This window comes from Schistocerca nitens, chromosome 2 (assembly GCF_023898315.1).
Source record: "Schistocerca nitens isolate TAMUIC-IGC-003100 chromosome 2, iqSchNite1.1, whole genome shotgun sequence".
NCBI classification, from domain to species: domain Eukaryota; kingdom Metazoa; phylum Arthropoda; class Insecta; order Orthoptera; family Acrididae; genus Schistocerca; species Schistocerca nitens.
Genome location: NC_064615.1, coordinates 508723374 through 508741612, shown reverse-complemented (window position 1 = coordinate 508741612; position 18239 = coordinate 508723374). Strand labels below are relative to the sequence as shown.

At 41.1% G+C, this 18239-nt stretch overlaps 1 protein-coding gene across 1 annotated transcript in view; it reads left to right on the top strand.

The window, feature by feature from the left end:
- The window catches only part of LOC126235125 (E3 ubiquitin-protein ligase lubel), a 443689-nt gene that overhangs the window by 148412 nt on the left and 277038 nt on the right, over positions 1 to 18239 (top strand). The gene's annotated exons all lie outside the window — the stretch shown is intronic.

Sequence of the window (18239 nt, the reverse complement as noted above, 5' to 3'; positions counted from 1 at the left end):
CGCCGGCTACGGAGGACAGGAAGTTTTTCGACAATTGGATTCCATGCTGAATTCAATTAGAAACCGCCGTCACGATTAATAAGAGACTCACTGTCAGACAGCCGTATTTCCACGGATTCATTGATAATAGAACTCCAAAAGTTAGACTATGAGCCACAATTTTTGTCTCATTGTAATTCATGACATGACCAGTGTAAATACAATGTTCGGCATGGCAGACTTACAAGGCTGAAGAAGACGACTATGCCGCTGGTGTTCCATAATGCGATCCTGCACAGTACGCGTAGTTTGCCCTACATAAGATTTGCCGCATTCACACAGAATCCTGTAAACACCTGCCTTACGCAGCTCTAGGTCGTCTTTGACAGAACCCAACAGCAACGAAATTTTTGCAGGAGGGCGAAAGATTGCTTTCACTTTATATTTACTTAGTATTCCGCCTATTTGCACTGAAATATTACCGATATATGGTAAATAGGCAGTCGTTTTAAAGGCCTCTTCCTCTTCTTTGCTCCGTCGTTCACAGGTCTGCAGCGCTCTCTCCACTTGCTGGGACGAATACCCACTCTTCAGAAATACAGTCTGCAGGTGCTGGAGTTCCGTTTGCAAGCTATCGGTGTCAGGGATGACGTGGGCTCGGTGAATCAATGTCTTCAAAACACCCATCGTTTGTGCCGGGTGGTGGCAACTAGCAGCTCGCAAATAAAGGTCTGTGTGAGTGGGTTTTCTACTGTATATACTGAATGACCAAGTGAGCCATTGCTCTTACGTCGCACCAAAACGGCAGGCAACCCTCCATCTCCAACTCCATAGCGAATTTTATGTTTTCGTGTATGGAGTTCAGATGTTGTAGGAACTCTCGCAGACGATCCAAACCATGAGGCCAAACAAAAGAAGTGTCGTCAACATATCGCCAAAATACTATTGGTTTAAAAGTGGCTGAGGCGAGTGCTCGCTCCTCAAAATCTTCCATAAAAAGATTGGCCACCAGGGGAGACAACGGACTCCCCATGGCGACACCGTCTCATTGCTCATAAAACTCGCTGTTAAATAAAAAATATGTAGAGGAGACGGTGTGCTCAAACAGCGCTGTAATGTTCAAAACTATTGCCAATGAGATGTAGTGAGTCCACAAGAGGTACATTTGTAAAAAGTGAAATTACGTCAAAACTGACCAACAAGTCGTAACTTTGCAGCTGCAATAACTTAAGTCTGTTGATAAAATCACTAGAATTCTTTATGTGATGTGGACCCTTTCCTACCATTTTTTTGAGCAAAGACGCCAAATACTTTGCTAAGTCGTAAGTGGCTGCTCCAGTATTACTCACAATTGGACTTAATGGCACGTTATCCTTGTGAATCTTTGGCAATCCATATAGCCTAGGTGGAACAGAACTACTTGGTTTCAGTTTCCTGATTACCTCCTTTGGTAAGGAACTGTTAGTCAGAAGTTCTGCTGTCCTCCGCACCACTCTGGTAGTAGGACCCTTATCTATTTTGCGATATGTTGAGTCACTTAATAAAACATTGAACTTATTAATATACTCCTCCCATAGCATTAAAACAGTAGCAATACCTTTGTCCAATTAAAGTACCACTATATCCGGGTCTGCTCTCAAGTTCCGGAGGGCTGCCCTCTCCATAGGCGAGATGTTGCCCTTCGACGGTATAGATCTTGTCAACACACGACAAGACTCCAGACGCACTTCCTCAGCTTCATCTGTACCAAGACAACGCACAGCTTCTTCGATGGAACTGACAAAGTCCAGTAGTGGTGGTGAAACTGGTGTAGCAGCAAAATTGAGACCTCTTGATAACACAGACGTAGTCGCGTCATCTCACATATTCATTTAATTTGGTATGTAATTGTGCTCGTGGTGCAGTGCTTCTTAACTTCGAAGTAGTTATCCTTAAAGGATAAAAATAAATTTCCTGCGGGGTAAAAACAGGACGCATTCAAATGTGGTAAAGGGACGATACCAAATTATTTTTAAAAAATACCTGTTATCATTAATTCTTTACATCCTAGTGCTAACTAGATGACCATCACCATCATTGTCATTATTGTCAATATCAGTAATTTGACATCCACTGGTATAAAAAGGCCTCGTTTAGACTTACTCATGAATTACGGTCTTCAGTGACTTTCACCCACGTTGGTCCTTTATGTTTCCTAATTGCCCCTATACATTATTCATCAAACGGTCAGCACGGTTTTAACTCATCTCCTTGAATTCAACAAAGAACACGCTTGCTTAATAAACCACCTATTCTACTGGTTATGTGTCCCGCCAACTTCAACTGTCTTTTCACTACAGAGTTAATCACTTCTTTGATTTTCGCCTGTTACCTAACCTTTTCTTCTCATAGTAAGTCCCATCATAAATCTCACAGTTGCTTGCTGAACGTCTGTTAGTTTTTTAAAGGTGATATTGAAGTTCGGCACTCATCGACAAAGTCAAAACTGGTAGTACACGTTGATTGTGAGCTTCGTTTTAAAACGTTATTTAGACCACCAAGAGCATTTCACTCTATTTGTACGCTTCTGTTTATTTATTTTCCTGTCCTACCTGTTATTAGTTTTCAATATATTAGCAACTACCTGTCCTGATTTGAAAAATTGACAAGTAAATTTTTGAGGCTTTCCCGGCGCCATCTTCAGGTGCTGAAACGATCTGCTGAGAAGCCTACGTATTACACATAATGCCCACAGTGCATGTGACAGAAACCCACAGAGCTGCTTCTTAGCAGTGTGCTCATGCAGCGCCACTGGCGGTGAATGCTGAGTGGAGTGATATATCGCAATTAAGACAACTGCCCCTAACGTCTGCTGCCGACCTCGTCGCTATATTATGACGCTATACGTGTTAAAACGAGGTTCCGTTCTTGTTTAAGAGAGACCCACTGTCTCCGTTCATAGAATTATCTGATAATCTAATCTCTATCGCCTCCCTCAGGACACTGTCCTAATATCGAGGCGTATCATCAACTATCCGCATTTCCTCACATTTAATCCAGTGCCTCTCTGTTACAGCAGACTTTTTTTAGGCTGTCCAAGTCTTGTGTAGCAACGATGAGCAACACATCTACCCTGTACTATACGAATTGTCTGGCCCATGTAAACTTTGCCACAGTAAAACGAAATGTTATACATGCTGGACTTCCTTAGTTCCGAATTATCCTTAACAGAGGCAAGGAGTAATCTCGGCATGGATAATGGACGGAACAAAGTCTTAATCTCCTAATATCAAAGGACGCGCACCAAGCATAAAGCCCGTCTTGAACGAGCGACTTTCTGGTCAAAGTAGCTGAGTGGTCAGCGCGACAGACTGTCAATCCAAAGGGCCCGGGTTCGATTCCCGGCTGGGTCGGAGATTTTCTCCGCTCAGGGACTGGGTGTTGTGTTGTCCTAATCATCATCATTTCATCCCCATCGACGCGCAAGTCGCCGAAGTGGCGTCAAATCGAAAGACTTGCACCAGGCGAACGGTCTACCCGACGGGAGGCCCTCGTCATACGGCATTTCCATTTCTGGTCAAAATCGACTACACGAAGAGCGTGTTCTATTTGTGCCTACGTGTAAATCAACAACCAACCACAACGCGAGTGGGCCTATTACATTGTGCCAAGTGTGGAGTTATGAATTTCCGAGTAGGCTGAACACAGCGCATGCGCAGAAATAAGGGACTATCGCGACGTCTGCTAACATCGGAAGTTAAACTATTCTGACTGAGTGCACTGCTATTGTAGAAATGAATTTTGTGCTTTTGTGTCTTCCTAATCTCTATTGGGTAATTTGCTTTGCTTTCGTTAGACATTGTAAAGTTACACAAGATTCTAATATTTTTTCCTACTGGTGTCCTGCTACAAGGGAGACGAAATATCTGAAAGCAAAAAAGTACGTACATTTTACAGAGACAGAGCCTATACTGTGCGTAAATAAGAACTTAAATAGATAAATATGATTAATGAAAATTATTTCAACGTTGGAAAAGTCAGTTATTTAACAAGAAAAATAATTTTCGTTGTTATTTGACACTTAGCAAGAGAACAAGATACAAATAGAGCAAAAAAAACGCTATTTACTGTGTTCTAGATATTGTTTGATGTGTTTGCAAGTATATATTCTCTCATGCGAATAAATGTATATGTTCTGAAATGTTTCGATGACACTTTTCCTACTCCTTCAGTCCTCAGGAATGTAAAGAATTTACCGCACCCCTTTGACAAGATGTTCAACTTTTAATTCTGCTGTGGTCATTAATAAATTCCATTATCGTTGCTTGTTCCTAGATTTTGTTACTATATTTCGATTTTTTCGGAAAAAGCATAGTCCCTCATAACCTCACTTTCACTGCTCAGATGCCAAACTGCACAGCAGACAGCTCCCACTGAACATGCAATTTTGGCGCTAACATGTATATGATAATGACCACTTGAAACAGACGAGACTCAGAACAGAAATAAAACGCCAAGGGCGCTGCAATAGACTCACTTGTCCCGAGTAGCCAGTTGAAACAAGAAAATCGACTGTGTGGAAGGGACTTAAGGAAAGAAAGCTACTTATATCCATCTTCCTGCACTTATGTTCTGAAGATGATGGCCAGCTGGAAGGCCAAGATATCATGCCAGTTTGCTTTTAGGATCCAGCTACTAGCCCGGCAAAATAATTGTATGTATTATTATCAGAAAATATTTTAAGACTACTGACTTCTGTCACCATGGCTTACAGGTCAAAATAGGCTTTCGGCTATAAGAACAATGTAAACAAAAGCGTTAACTGTATGAGATTGTGCACCTCAAAACGAATGTAAAAAGGAGTGTTAGAAATAAACACCCTCAACCGTCTCCTTGATTAATTATTTCTTTATTTAACATTAAAACCTACATAAACATGTACATTTAATCGGATTTAACTAAACATTTTTTATCTTCTCGCTCTTGAAAAATAAGAGCAGGATTTGTAACCCTCAAGTTCAGTTTGATGCCAAACTTTGTTGGAGGTTGTATCTTGCATCTGGACTCTTCAGGCCTAATGCTCCCAGAAAGGTTGGGAAATACTGTCGTAGTGGATGTCGCTCAGCGATGCCACTTTCGTATGGTTAGGCCTATATAGACTGTATTCTCTCGTGCCGCCAGTTCTGCTGCTGATGTTTGGCAACAGCGCGTGCCGGAGGTTTGGCAACAATGCCGGAAGACAAGAGGTGTAGTGTATAGCCTCCGCGTCCTGGGCAGCGCGCCAGCGAAAGGCCGCCAGACGGTACGAGCCACGCGGAGCGTGCCCTGGTATGAGGGCCTTGTAGGCGCCGCTAGGCTGCTCCGCAACGCATCGTCTCTGTGGAACTAGTTTTCGTTTATGGTTACGGAAAGGGATAAGAGGTGGTTTAACCAGTTAGCTGTAGTTCATGGTAGGGGCCCCTGACGGTCAGTGTCATGCCACATTGATGAGGAAAGTTATTTGCATTCGTTGTTGACAAAGCTCTCATAAAAATCAGTTGTTGATAGCTTCTCGCAGAAAAGGATGTTAGCCGCTAAGTGAAACAGTCAGACAATCAGAATACTCCAAAAACCTGAGAGCTATTTACTTTCAATGACAGTGTAGTTTACTTGGTGCTGTTCTTGCGACGTTGTTTTCTATTCTTTTTGCTAATTTTGGATTCAGCCATTTAAAGTATGTTTCTCTATCCCGGTTCAACTAATTTCTACGAAGTTTTCGTGCACTCATCAAACTGCAAGGCATTCATATGCACCTGTCTGCTCATTGTGTCCCGCCGAATCCCGCAGTGTTACGTCCTCAGTTTCCACCGCTAAACATTCCGTAGAAACGCTTTTCCAGCAGATGAATAGGGACCTTTCACGTCGTTAAAATGTTGTGCAACTTGTTTTAAATTCAATGGCCATCAGTGAAAAGAGTGCATACGGATGCTCCTTATAAGCAGTCAGTACTAATTTATAATTAATTACTTAATCATTTCTCTTTGTTTAACATGATAACAACGTGTGTGTGTGTGTAATTTGTGATTTTATTTACTCAATGAACGAATGGACTTAGAGAGGGCTAAGAGATCGCAAAATGAATAACGTTAATTATAAACTTAAGTAATGATAACTCTGTGTGGTGATCAATGTTGTTAAATTTAGTAGTTACGTTGCACCTATGCGTGTGCATCTGCCCACTTTGGGTCGGTCTCTGCCAGTCGCTCATGAAGGTAGGACTTAACCCGTTATTCCGACGTTGACGTGATTGTTTACAGTCGTCGAAACGACCGCATCAGTTAGTACTTTAATTCCCTGCGAGTGAATATCTCTGAACATCGTTTCGGGATTTAGCACAATTTGCAGATGTTCCCAGAGATGAAATTTTATCACTAGCTAATGACTGAACTTCTTGCAGCTGCTTTAGACTCGGAGCAGCTCAGGACTGATAAGAATTTAGAAGTTTTTTTTGTGATTATTTCTGTCGTATTTTACAGACATCAGTATTTTTCTTGTGTATTCTAAATTATTTCAAGTAGACGCTGAATTCTGGTTTCGTGATATAATACGGGATTTTTGTGAAGTTTCAGAACTTTATATTTGCGCTCGTTTTACTTCAGTAGATACATATATGACTCAGTGAGCACGTGTTGTGCAGATACGCAAGCTCGACTGTATAGATCCAGCTTCACTGATTTCAATGACATTTCATTTATTTCCGCTAATTTCTTTATGGGGCCACCATTCGCTAATTCTTGATAACTGTTTGTAACAAATTATTAAACTTTTTTAAACACACATCCTTTGAGTTTGCTTCCATTATTAATCTTTAAGGAATATATCATTAATTTATTTAACATTTTACAAACTTGCCCAACATACATTTTTTCCGACCGCAGAATCATTAGTAAAACCGTTGCCATTTCCACGGAGTAAAGCTACAGGACATGGTGTGCGATCCATCGCTGCAACTGAAAAAACGAGTTACCATCATTCAGGATCGCACAGTAGCCTGATCTGCAAAGCGAGTAGCAAGTTTGTCTTAAGTGGCTATGTAGGAAGGTGATAGGAGGATGCTACATTGGAGCATATACCAATCGGACGTTCCAACGTCACCGATGCAACGTAAAAACCATCAGATTGGACAGGTAAACTAACTAGTAGATCAGTTTAGTTTGTGCAGTCGTGTTTCCATTATTGATAAAAGTGCCATAGAACCGGCAGCTTCCGGATGCAATGAGGGAGGTAATATATAACGATTTTACTTTCAGTCATCTCGTAACTCATCTCATGAGCTATTGTATCAGCGTGACAATGAATAAAGACGTGACCAAGACAGCATCTGTTTTCCGTCAGCTGACGTAATGCAGATGATCCACAGTAGATTGAGATATAGCTTTTCGGTAAATAATGAGATCTACATATCTCGCTTCGCAGAGGGCGACCTAGAACTACTGCTAATATACACTCCTGGAAATTGAAATAAGAACACCGTGAATTCATTGTCCCAGGAAGGGGAAACTTTATTGACACATTCCTGGGGTCAGATACATCACATGATCACACTGACAGAACCACAGGCACATAGACACAGGCAACAGAGCATGCACAATGTCGGCACTAGTACAGTGTATATCCACCTTTCGCAGCAATGCAGGCTGCTATTCTCCCATGGAGACGATCGTAGAGATGCTGGATGTAGTCCTGTGGAACGGCTTGCCATGCCATTTCCACCTGGCGCCTCAGTTGGACCAGCGTTCGTGCTGGACGTGCAGACCGCGTGAGACGACGCTTCATCCAGTCCCAAACATGCTCAATGGGGGACAGATCCGGAGATCTTGCTGGCCAGGGTAGTTGACTTACACCTTCTAGAGCACGTTGGGTGGCACGGGATACATGCGGACGTGCATTGTCCTGTTGGAACAGCAAGTTCCCTTGCCGGTCTAGGAATGGTAGAACGATGGGTTCGATGACGGTTTGGATGTACCGTGCACTATTCAGTGTCCCCTCGACGATCACCAGTGGTGTACGGCCAGTGTAGGAGATCGCTCCCCACACCATGATGCCTGGTGTTGGCCCTGTGTGCCTCGGTCGTATGCAGTCCTGATTGTGGCGCTCACCTGAACGGCGCCAAACACGCATACGACCATCATTGGCACCAAGGCAGAAGCGACTCTCATCGCTGAAGACGACACGTCTCCATTCGTCCCTCCATTCACGCCTGTCGCGACACCACTGGAGGCGGGCTGCACGATGTTGGGGCGTGAGCGGAAGACGGCCTAACGGTGTGCGGGACTGTAGCCCAGCTTCATGGAGACGGTTGCGAATGGTCCTCGCCGATACCCCAGGAGCAACAGTGTCCCTAATTTGCTGGGAAGTGGCGGTGCGGTCCCCTACGGCACTGCGTAGGATCCTACGGTCTTGGCGTGCATCCGTGCGTCGCTGTGGTCCGGTCCCAGGTCGACGGGCACGTGCACCTTCCGCCGACCACTGGCGACAACATCGATGTACTGTGGAGACCTCACGCCCCACGTGTTGAGCAATTCGGCGGTACGTCCACCCGGCCTCCCGCATGCCCACTATACGCCCTCGCTCAAAGTCCGTCAACTGCACATACGGTTCACGTCCACGCTGTCGCGGCATGCTACCAGTGTTAAAGACTGCGATGGAGCTCCGTATGCCACGGCAAACTGGCTGACACTGACGGCGGCGGTGCACAAATGCTGCGCAGCTAGCGCCATTCGACGGCCAACACCGCGGTTCCTGGTGTGTCCGCTGTGCCGTGCGTGTGATCATTGCTTGTACAGCCCTCTCGCAGTGTCCGGAGCAAGTATGGTGGGTCTGACACACCGGTGTCAATGTGTTCTTTTTTCCATTTCCAGGAGTGTAAAATATAAGGAGTGTCGCACTTGTCTGAATTCCTAAAAGAAATGACAGTGTAGATATCATTTGAAGTTTAGTCTGGATTTGCAGTTTAAATTATTATGTGGAATCTACGCATGACTCTAAATCAAAGGCGATTTAGAATTTTTGTGAAGAAAGAACAGTCTGGATCACATATTGTTATTGTTGTTTCAGCCAAATTAGTCAATGAAATAAGTGGCATTGACTGTTGCTTGCTTATAAAATCACAAAAAAAAGTTTCACTCATTCTCCTGACAACACAATTCGGCCTTTATGGAAATTTCATTTGGATACAACACATGTTTATTCATAACCCTACCACGATTGGTTTCCTTACTGTGTAGAATGGCGTACTTTTTGTGTAGGGATGCCTAAGATTTCCCCTACTTTCTCAACATGGCACTGTGAAAAAAGTTGACAGATAATTAAACAGAAAAACCAAGAAATCAAACCTTATATTTCCGTTCCTAACCAAATACAGCATAACCACTCTCAAATCAACCTTATGTTTCCGTTACTAACCGTATACAGCATAACCACTGTCAAATCAATCAGGTATACAACAAATGTAATGTACATATTATTAGTAACAGCAATGCTGAAAATTATTTTTTGTGAAACACTCTCCAATGTTGTATAATAATTTTTGGACTCATTGTGTTGTGTTTTTGTAACCAATAGATTCAATACAGAAATCAAAAAGAACTCGCAGCAGATTTATGGAATTTTATAGTACACTAGCTTAGCACCCGCTGCTTCACTCGCGTAGACTGTACGGCCTGCAGAGATTTTTTTGTTTTTATTTAATGGAATTTTTATGTTGTCCACAAATTGCAATACGTTCTAAGCTTTTAACGCCAATTCGGATCATCTAAGCATGGTGTTTCCCAAAAGTGCTTCTGACTAAAAAGCAATTCTGGTAGCTGGAGTCCAAAGTTTTTTTATTCATGCCTTTTACGGTCCTGTGGAGATATTGCCATAGCAACTTTCATCCCCTAATAAATATTTCTTTATATTTGACAGAGAAGTGAAATATTAATTTCCGTGAATTTAGCTTTAAATTTTTTTTGATGTAACGAAATATTTTCTTAATTTTCAACCCCTATTGCATTCTCATAGGGACTGAATTTCCAGGAATGCTGATATACGTATTTCTTTATTTCTAACCGTGCACTCAGATACCAGTTGTCATAAATGTAGCCTTGTAAATCCTTTAGTAGCTCTTTAGTAATTGTTTATTTTCAAAAAAAACTTCCACCCATTGTTTTACCTCTTTATTGATTGAATTTCTGAAAATACTGAAACACGTACTATTTGTTTTCTGACTGAGAACCCAAACACCAGTTTTCGTAGTTCTAGCATCATAATTCCCTCAATACTGACCCCTTTTTCACCCCTTTAGGAGTGGAATTTCGGACAATCCCTTCTTAAACGATATCTACAGTATAAAATTCACACCCACTCTAAACTTCACCTTTCTTACCTTAGCGGTTTTTGGCAGGGGGACGATGAGTCAGTGTATCAGTATGACCCTATTTCACCCCCTTAGGAGCTCAATACTCAAAAACAGGGAAACACATTTTTTTCTTCTCTAACCAAGAAGCAAAGCACCAATTTTCAACGATTTAGCTTTAAAAATGCTTTCGTGGTGAAATATTTTCATAAAATGTTTCCTCCCCTATTTTACCCCCCTAGGGATCGAACTTCCAAAAATAGTGACATGCATGTGTTTTATTTCTAACAGAGAAGCTAATTACAAATTTTCATAGATTTAACTTCAAAAATGCTTGCAGAATGAAATATTACCCTAAAAACTTTCATCCCTCGTTTCACACCCAGAGGTGTTGTACTTCCAGAAACAGTGAAACACTTATTTTTTTAATTCCAGAGGAGATGCCAAATTTAAATTTTCATAGATTTAGTTTTAAACATGCTTTCATAATAAAACATCTTCATAAAAAAGATGTAGTTAGTAGTTCTTTAGTAGTTCTTTAATAATGATATATTTTCAAAAAATGTGTTCGCCCACACTTTCACTCCCAGAGGGTTCAAATTTAAAAATGCCGAAACCTGTATTTCTTTACTTCTGACCGATAAACCAAGTACCAATTTTCATAGGTCTAGCTTCAAAACAGCATTAATAGCGACATTTTTTTTTAAAAAAACCTTCATCCCCTATTTCACCACCTTAGGGTTACACTTTCGAAATAAGCCTTCTTAAATGACGCCTACAGTATAAGATCGACACCTTCTTCAAATTTCGAGTTTCTATCCTTAGCGGTTTGGGCTGTGCGGTGCCTTTTATATTTTATAGTACGTTTCCAAATATGAGTGGACAATTCTTGTAAATAAATTTTTCTATGCGATACCATCATATAACTTATTTCGAGTAAATTCAACGTAACTGGCATGTATACTTTAAAAGTCATATTACTGAGTCAGCATCATAGATGGTCGTAATTCGGGACACATTCCCCCCCACCGCCTGATCTCAAGCATTATGTAGTTGGTGGAGTAAGATCTGTTGCATTCTAAATCAAAAGAATAGAATCGATTAATTAAAATATACGAACATTTAAAATGACTTTTGGCTACAGTCAACAGTTATTGACGCTAAGAGGAAGTATCACGTGTGTACATAAAATTCAGGGATGTAAAAATATTTATTCTAATAGAGAAATCCTATAACTATTTTACAGTGTACTTATTTTAAAATGTGTCAGAACGAAGTAAATGTAGTTTTTAATTTCTGCTGAAGGGTAATTCTACTGCGTTGAATGCAGTTTCTCTCAACAGGAAATAACAAACAAATAACTTGATTTTAATGATTAAAGATCAGTCAAGATTCATGATCAGCAGATAAGCATTATGACAATTTCTGCGCAATAAGGAACTCCTCTGAATAATTATTTCCGCAATACTAGAATACTTGGTGAACAAAAAGCTACAGACAGATTATCCCTAAAATATGGAAAAGTGATATATAGCTAGTTATTAACGAAATATTTAATTCCTGTAGAGGATGCATTTAACGCCTGGCGTAAAACGCCAGATAAATTGTTATTTTTATTGTTTGTGTGTTGTTGTTGTTGAAGCCGTTCCACGTACACATAATATGTTGTTCAAACTCCTGGATTTATTCAAACTGTCTTACCTGTACTCTCAAAGAGCCCGGATATCTCGAGTATGTTTGTCACTGTTTTTACGGCTTCGGTGCTGCGCAAAATATAAATTTCCTGCCATGTCACAATGACGTCAAAGGGACGTAAGAAATGTACGACCATCGCCCACTGATGACCTGTGGGTTTAAATCTGGTGTTGCTGGCAAGTGGCCAAACAATTGCCGGAGCTTACACGCGGCTCAAATAGCTTTCGACGTAATATTTAGTCTCAGCAGCAATCCGTTAACTTAGACAACTTCCTCCTGCAGAGCCTTCGAAAGTTACAGAGCTTCCTTTTTCTTAATTAAGCCATGCTGATGGCAGCGTTGTGACTGTTACGTATTCACAGTGTCTCGCAAGTACTTCCTTGCGCAGTGAGAAGGAATCGGCGCTCTACTGAGGACCTTTTGTCCGTCGCGGACAGGTGCAAGCGACGTGCTGTGAGGTCTGGCGTCTACCCACACTGATTCATCCTGAGGGCCCTAAAATTGTGCCTGCTGCTCGCCAGCCATTCGCTGTGGAAAATAGAACTGGCAGCACTTTCGGTGTGCTATGAGGCCTCCATTATTTTCGTTCAATCAAGGGCACTTCTAACGCAGAGCGTTTACGAAACGAGTGGTGACAGTGAACGAATGATACGAGCGTTATGCCATAATGTTATTGGTGACTACACTGTGACATAGTCTAAATAATACCGAACGAATAATACAGGGTGATTCAAAAAGAATACCACAACTTTAGGAATTTAAAACTCTGCAACGACAAAAGGCAGAGCTAAGCACTATCTGTCGGCGAATTAAGGGAGCTACAAAGTTTCATTTAGTTGTACATTTGTTCGCTTGAGGCGCTGTTGACTAGGCGTCAGCGTCAGTTGATGCTAAGATGGCGACCGCTCAACAGAAAGCTTTTTGTGTTATTGAGTACGGCAGAAGTGAATCGACGACAGTTGTTCAGCGTGCATTTCGAACGAAGTATGGTGTTAAACCTCCTGATAGGTGGTGTATTAAACGTTGGTATAAACAGTTTACAGAGAATGGGTGTTTGTGCAAAGGGAAAAGTTCTGGACGGCCGAGAACGAGTGATGAAAATGTAGCACGCATCCAGCAAGCAGTAACTGGACTACAGTATCTGGAGATGTTAGAGAATTGGCTGTTCCCTCAGCTCGAACAAGAAGCACAACAATTCATACTTCAGCAGGATAGAGCGCCACCACATTGGCACTTATCTGTCCGTAACTACCTGAACGTCAACTACCCGAGGCGATGGATTGGCCGCCAGGCAGCCCGTGACAGAGCACTTCATCACTGGCCTCCAAGAAGTCCTGATCTTACCCCCTGCGATTTTTTCTTATGGGGGTATGTTAAGGATATGGTGTTTCGGCCACCTCTCCCAGCCACCATTGATGATTTGAAACGAGAAATAACAGCAGCTATCCAAACTGTTACGCCTGATATGCTACAGAGAGTGTGGAACGAGTTGGAGTATCAGGTTGATATTGCTCGAGTGTCTGAAGGGGGCCATATTGAACATCTCTGAACTTGTTTTTGAGTGAAAAAAAAAACCTTTTTAAATACTCTTTGTAATGATGTATAACAGAAGGTTATATTATGTTTCTTTCATTAAATACACATTTTTAAAGTTGTGGTATTCTTTTTGAATCACCCTGTATGTTAGACATATTTTGCAATATAAACGTTGTTGTTCGTGCAAAGCGAATGTAATATAAAATACATTGTCGTATTAAAAAACGAAAATAAACTTTAAGAGCAAATACAAGTGCTTAGGCTGATGGTTTATTGGATCCACATGAGTTAATTAATGGTTTTCTTGCCGCCGCTACCTGGAGGGATCTTTGACAGAGTCTTTCAGCTATTATTAATACTTCGTAACGTTCCCCTACACGTTAGTAGGATTGCCAGGTCCTCACTGATTGCTCGAAGGAGTGTTGTGATCTCCTGACTGTCGGTATTGTACCTTTAGACCTGGACATTCGTAGACACAGCTTCTTTATCGTATTATAAAACTTCACTGAACGTTTTGCCCACCACCTCGGAGACATACTGTTTTTTTCGGAAACCTTGGAAGTTATTCACTCAGATTTATGCCAAAAACTATAATTTTGGCATTTTGTGCTCTTATATTAATGAACTTCAACGTTCAGTTTCTCGAGTACAAGGGATACAGATTACACAGTGTAAAACGTTTTACAAAAATATTTTGGGTAGGAAATTATACAGGGTGTCCATAAAGTCCCTTTAAAACTTCAAAATTTTATTACAATGGCAGTTGAAATATTTTAACAAAATTTCCTTTAGTGTAATCACTGTTTACTAAAGTTCTTATATATACTAAAATTTTGTGTTTCATGTACTCTGTTGATAGAAGGAACTGAACCTCTATAAAATGGTAACTCCTCAAGAGAAGGCACAATGTGTGTCCTGGTTTATTGAGACAAAATCGGATGTTCAGACTCAACGAAACTTCAGAACTAAGTATGGAAGAGATCCACCATCGCGCCCTTCAATCCGTGCATGGCACAAAAAATTATGGAGACAGGGACAGTGTTGGATAAAGGGAGGAGCGGGCGACCGAGAATTTCTGAGGAAAACATCGATCGCGTTTTAAACATCTTCACTCGTTTACCAATGAAGTCCATCCGCACTGCTGCCAGACACTTGCAATTATCACGTTCAACTGTGCATAAGGTCCTCCACAAGAACTTACGGTTGTACGCTTACAAAGTGCAACTGTTACAGACGCTTGAGCCAAATGACAAGCAAAAGCGGAGTGAGTTTGCACTCAACATGGTGGAGCGCCTTTCGGAGGATGAACCATTCCCCAAGCGAGTGTTTCAGTGACGACGTAACCGCTCATGTTTCTGGGACATTAAACAGATACAATGTGAGAATCTGGGGATCTGAACACCCCATGTGACTATGGAACTTCACCGGCATAGTCTAAAAGTGAATGTGTGGTGTAGAATCATTTGAAACCGAATAATTGGTCCATTTTTCTTCAGCGAGTCAACAGTTGCTGCAGATGTTTACCTCGACCTTCTGACCGAATATGTAGCACCACAGTTGATTGACTTACAACCAACTATCATTTTCCAGCAAGATGGTGCACCACCCTAACGGGGACTGCATGTCCGTCGGTTCCTCGATGAAATTTTTCCAGGCAGATGGATTGGGATGGACGGGCCAATTCCTTGGCCACCGCGTTTGCCAAATATCACTCCCTTGGACTTTTTTTATGGGGCTATGTAAAAGATATCGTGTATCAAACACAGATACGGGACACTGTTGAGACTTGAAACAAAGAATTCGTAATGCCATTGCCACCATTTGTGGCGCTATGCTACAGCGAACATGGCAAGAAATCGAGTACCGCCTTGATGTGCTTCGTGCAACTAAAGGCGCCCATGTAGAGGTCTATTAAACACTGTCAAAAACTTTTATAAACACAGATTACAATAAAAGAAATGTTGTTAAAATATTTCAACAACTGCCGTTGTAATAAAATTTTGAACTTGTAAAGGGACTTCATGGACACCCTGTATATCGACTGGCTTCTGCCCTACACATAACTCGCGTTCGGGGCAACTGTGTTTGAAATACTCATTTGACAAACCAGATTTAGGTTTCCCTTGGTGTCCCTAATGTGATTAAGACTACTGCTAGAACGATTCCTTTGAAAAGAAAATGGCAAACTCTAATCGCCATCTCTATCCAATCCATCTCTAATAGCCTCGCCATATTCTGGGTGTTAAACCTTAATCTTCGTATCTTGCGATCAGTTCTTATCAAAAAGCTTGTGAGAAGTCTTTGTACCACAAGTAGAAATATTAAGTGAAATGACTTTAACGGCTGCAGAAAGAAATGAAATGAGAAGAGGCACAACGAAGCTAAGAACTCTAGAATTCGGAATTATTGATTCTTTGACACAGATAACGTTTGGGAATTTTGATGTTTATAATCTTTTGTTCATAACTGTAAATGTATTTGCACAACTGGACCTAAACTGCTATATTTTTCGATTTGTTTATGAAACTAAAACACAGTTACACGTTTACGGCGCTCTTCCAACCAACTGTATATCCATTATCATCGTACAAACACATTCTTAATAGTAATACTAGTCTCAAATTCTTATTCAGAAATTGTTAATGTTTAATATTCTCTTTAAAATACCGGTGAATCTTGCAAACATGACAACCTAAAATGCACTGTAAACTCAGTCTGAATCTGAAAATAGTGGGCGTGTTATTGAAGTTCTTTGAGCTGAAGGAACATATCGCCCTGTTGATTCAGAGCTGATGAATATCCTTTAAAAGAAATGTTGTTCTAAAGCTTCGACAGCGTGAACTCAGAAAATCTCGTCAAAGCGTCATTGTTGTACAAAGCACTTCTGCACTGTTCAGCCGGAGCAAGTAAAAACTCTGGTTGAGATATAATATGTCTCACTGCTTACTACAACGGAAAGAGATATTTCACTGTCGGTCACTATTTGGAGAGCATATCTCATACTCCACAGCAGAAACCGAACTGTTCAAGTAACACGAATGATGACATCGTACTACATTACAAGGCATAAAATTGAAGAGAAAAACACAATAGTTGGAATATTACATATATTTTACTGTATTTAACAATTGCTTGTGGCATTTTTTTGTATTAACGTTAATTTAATTTTTTTTTGGTGGGGTGTGGGTGAAGTAGGGCTGGGGAATTAGTCGTAAACATTACCTTAAGCTTGTGATCCGTCGAATTTATCTTTTATATGTTCATGAATGACGATGAAGCAGCTACTGAAGTTATTTCAGCCTCCCACTGAAGTCAAGTGCTCAGTGTTCCTCTGTCTTAGAAAGCTTGCAGAACGAGAAGCTGGAAGTAAATATTGCTCTATACTAAAATTGTGTCCCTAGAATTTAGTTGAATTAACGGAACAATTAAATGATATGCAAAATTGACTTGACGGAACAATTAAAAGAGATGATAAAAAAGCTGCACGATTCGTCACAGGATTGTTAAGTCGCCGAGAGAGCATCGCAGAAATGACTGAAAAATTTCCACTGGCAAGAAAGACACTGTGCATTGCGGAGTATCGTACTCTTAAAGTTCCGGTAGGAATCATTTCTTACTCCAATAAAAATGTTGCACAATGACGGCAATAATAATATAAAGACATTCTTGCCTTTACGCGGATACACGCAGAGCGATTCTCGCGATCTGCCCTCTATTTTAGCAGACTACAATGAGAGTGATTAAGCGTTTAAAATTTTGTGTACTGTCTGGACTTCAGCGTAAGGCTTTAGGCTGGAGACTTTAGTGTGTTGCAGGAGTGGCTAGCTCATCCTGTTTATTGCAGAGATCATCCAGCCACGGCAGCATAGATGCGTAATTTTGGTGTTTCTCTTTCTCTCTCTCTCTCTCTGTGTGTGTGTGTGTGTGTGTGTGTGTGTGTGCTTGTTTCTTAGGTCATTTTTAAATTTTAATTCTTGTCGAACTTTTTTTATATTACCACTATTATCCTCCGTCGTCTCATAAAACTTTTGTCTGAGCGCTTGCTGTCGTGCACCCAAAGCGACAAATTACCATCATCGCATAGTACTTTATGTACCCTCTGCCACACGCCGGACGATTGTTTGAGGAGTTGGAGAAGTTGGGGTATGATTGGATAGCTAAGGAGAAAGCTAGATAACAATGGCAGTTTTCATTATTGGAATTCATACTTATTTCAGTGAAAGATAAACAAGGCATTAGCAACACACATTAAATATGAGGACCTATTTTTGATGGTTTAAATTATATTTAAAATAACTCAATATACTGTTATACTCAATACCTTGGGATAAACGCAGATACTATGTTGGACACAAGTGGGCAATGTTATATTTTCCGTCTTGGGTATGGGACTCTCCGGTCTCATGGAAATCATCTTCAGTCCACCCTGCACAATCCTCATCCCTTCTTCTCGCACTTTAAATATTTTACCCGGTCATCTGACTCTCTTGTTGCTGAGTAGGTATCTTTGTAAAGAAGACATAGCGTTTCGTCCTCATCTTCAGAAGTGCTGTATGCCTCACATGTTTCAGACTATTCTGACTCTTTTTTATGGTCTAGGCCCAGTGTTATTCAAAAGATTTTGTTAACGTGCCAAGAAGATGCCTCTGTTGCATTGAGTGATTGACACTCGTCT